We start from the raw sequence: 3,669 nt of genomic DNA on the forward strand, positions 1-3,669 counted from the left end.
GTTACCACTTAAGCTACCATTGGCGTATGTCCAACTCTGTGCTTGTGCTCCGACTGAGCATGATCTACTTGAGCATCATCGGCGATTGAAATTGACGACCCGCACAAGCGCGTTTAGGAAATTTTGTCAACGTCTCCCCCTCATCCCATTCCCTGAATAATAGATGCCCACAAATTCCACCAACCTCTGCTACTCTCGTTGATCTCAATCAACAATCTCTCAATTCTGCAAAATGTAACATACATACATACATACATACATACATACATCCTCGGCTTCCAAAGCCTCACTCGTCGGCCATAATGGTCTCCGCATCACAAAAAGGCCTTCACACTCTCTTATCGGCTAACCTCAAAAAGTTAACCATCACACCTCCCTCCGCTTCCGCTTCTTCTCCCGACTTCGATTTCTCTGAAGTTTTCGGACCCTCAAAACCCCACCATGACAACAACTCTACCCAGTTACCCCCTTCCACATCATCAGCCTCTGCTTTCTTAGTGGACCCACCTGTTATTCAAAACCGATCGCACTCCTTCGTGGGCCCCTCCCCTCGCTACACTCACTCTTCTTCTCTCCCATTCCAAATCCAGGAGCTTGAAAATGAAACCGAAAACGAAAGCGAGCTTGAAAGTGAGAGTGAAATTAAAAAGGAGAAGAAGATCGGGCCGGGGGATTTTGAGATACTGAGAGTTGTCGGAAAAGGTGCCTTTGGCAAAGTTTTTCAGGTGAGAAAGAAGGGAGATAACGGTGGTGATGGGACGGTGATATATATGCAATGAAAGTGATGAGAAAAGAGACGATAATAAAAAAGAATCACGTGGATTATATGAAGGCTGAGAGGGATATTCTCACCAAAGTCATGCATCCTTTCATTGTTCAGCTTCGCTATTCTTTCCAGGTAATTTTTTTTAATCTTTTTAACTATTAATTAGATTGAATTCTTATGCATAACCTTTCGCAGACAAAGTCTAAGCTGTATTTGATCTTGGACTTTATAAATGGAGGACATCTCTTCTTTCATCTGTATAGGCAGGGAATTTTCAGGTGATTTGCTTTAAAGTTATGAGATTTCATTTGTGATGTATGTTCAAGTCTTTGATTTTGGCCTTTGTTATTGTGTATATCTTGAGTAGTGAGGATCAAGCAAGGCTTTATACAGCTGAGATAGTATCTGCTGTTGCACATCTTCACAAGTGCGGCATCGTGCATCGGGATCTCAAACCAGAAAATATACTCATGGACGTTGATGGGCATGTAAAGGCCTCTTATGGAAATGATGTTATTAATATATATATATATATATATATATATATATGCTATGAGTTTTACATGTTTGTTGAATATAATGTATTTGATTCCTGAATGTGATACCTGTTTGCAGGTTATGCTAACTGATTTTGGTCTGGCAAAGGAAATTGATGAATCTAGCAGATCAAATTCAATGTGTGGGACAACTGAGTACATGGCGCCTGAAATTTTACTTTCTAAAGGACATAACAAAGATGCAGATTGGTGGAGTGTTGGAATACTTCTGTATGAGATGTTAACCGGGCAGGTAAGACCAGATGTGGAATATATATGTTTGGGAAACTAACAAACTAGTAATTGCTTGTCCGTTCGGTAATCAGATAAATTATTTTCTTAGTTTGTAGAAGTTTACAAACAATGTCTTGAAAGGGTTGTTTTCAATTATTTGTATAAATTGTTTTCCGACTTTCCTTTTTTGGGAATGATTTTAATATTGCTTACTCTTTTTACAGAGGGTTGCCTATGCCGTATTGTTGTTTTTGACTGACTTTTCTGAGATTTTTGCTACGCTTTCTTTCTGGCAGCCACCATTTACACATGCGAATAGGCAGAAGCTTCAGCAGAGAATTATAAATGAGAAAGTGAAACTTCCACCGTTGCTTACCGGTGAAGCACACTCGTTGCTCAAAGGAGTAAGAATCCCCCCTCCCTTCCTTTCTCAGTTTCCAAATTGATGGTTAAAACAATGGAAAATCTTTTTGTTTCAGTTGCTGCAAAAGGATCCAACCAGAAGGTTAGGCAGTGGTCCTAGTGGAGGAGATGAGATAAAACGTCATAAATGGTTTCAGTCAATCAACTGGAAGAAATTGGAGGCTAGAGAACTGGTGCCAAAGTTCAAGCCAGATGTGAGTGGAAAAAATTGTACAGCAAATTTTGACCGGTGCTGGACAACAATGCCTCCAGATGATTCACCAGCATCTACACCGACGGAAGGTGAGCATTTTCAGGGGTATACTTATGTTGCACCTAACCCCTGGCTTTCATCAGATGGCAAAGAAGGCCCAACCAAGGAGAAATAAAAGCTAAAAGAGATCAATAATGTAAGCATAAAATGAAGGAAGTCATCTGTAAGTTTTTATAGTTTCCAGCCTGAACAAAAATGATATTAATGTCCACATGATATGTACTATTTCTAACTGTCCTTTTACATATGATCATTGAAGGTGTTTGTAAAAGCTCTCGTTTGCCAATAATTCAAATAGATTTTCTATTGATTAAACCTTTTACGTACTATATAGAATATAAATGACAATTTCGGTCTGACTTTAAGAGTCTCAACTTTCTCCAACCCTAACGGAAAGAAGATTCTCCTATAGAAACAAGGAAAGGAAAGGGGACAGAGACGGGGATAAAAAAAATTCCCGCAATCTGAGACAGGGATATATATGTCCCCTCTGCGCCCCTTCCCTTCCCCGCCTCGTCCCGTCCCCATCCTCATCCTCGTCCTCGTCCTCGTCCTCGTCCTAGTCCTCGTCCCCGTCCCCGTCCCCGTCCTCGTCCTTTTATATTAATATATTTACTTAAAATACTAACATATTTTTATAGTGTTAGATTATTTATGTTTTTTAAATTTATTTAGGTTAATATATTTATAACATTTGAAATAGTGGGTTGATTTTAATTTTACTTAATTTTATTTTTTTAATATATTTATATTGTGTTTAGAGGGTATAAAGATAAAATTTTTCCTTACGGGTACAAGGAGGGGATTTTTTCCCGCTAGGATGGGAAAAAGATTTTTCTTCATGAGAAGAAAACAAAGAATCATTTTCATGACAGAGATTGATATTCCTTACAAGGACAGTAAGAGGATCGGGGACGGGGACGAGAATAGGGATTGAAATCCCCTCCCCGCCCCTCCCCATTGTCATCCCTAATACATAAGTGGATTCGTGTAAGAGCATTAAGTGTAATACTTTATTCCTAGCTAGAATAAATTATATGTTAATTCTTTTCGACCACAGATTTAATTTAAAAACTAAATACCATAAAAAATATCCAAAGCCTTATTTTAAATCTCAACTCTATGTTGTAATCTTGATACAGTAGAATTTTCCGAAGAAACAAACAGTTGTTTATAAGAAGTTAAATTGATGTTTGGAAATTGGTTTAGTATCAAATCAGAATAAGATGGAAAATGTTGGTGTAGGATCAAATCAGAATAAGATGGACAAAGTTGGCTCAGAATAAGATGAAAAAAGTTGGCTGAAAAAAGAAGACTTGATTGCAGTTGTGGTGAATGGAGTGATCCTAAATTTGCAGAAGGATCCTGGTTTTCACGTTGCAAGATTAGAAATGATTTTCCTAGGTGTAAGTTACTAAAAGATAAAATTCTAGATAGAGTTGTTGATACAGACCTTT

The 3,669-nt window shown here is 38.1% G+C and overlaps 1 pseudogene; it reads left to right on the plus strand.

Moving 5' to 3' along the window:
- Window positions 1–2,527, plus strand: LOC123203820 (annotated as a pseudogene).
- The last annotated feature ends 1,142 nt before the right edge of the window (window positions 2,528–3,669 follow it).

This window comes from Mangifera indica, chromosome 20 (assembly GCF_011075055.1).
Source record: "Mangifera indica cultivar Alphonso chromosome 20, CATAS_Mindica_2.1, whole genome shotgun sequence".
Classification (NCBI taxonomy): Eukaryota; Viridiplantae; Streptophyta; class Magnoliopsida; order Sapindales; family Anacardiaceae; genus Mangifera; species Mangifera indica.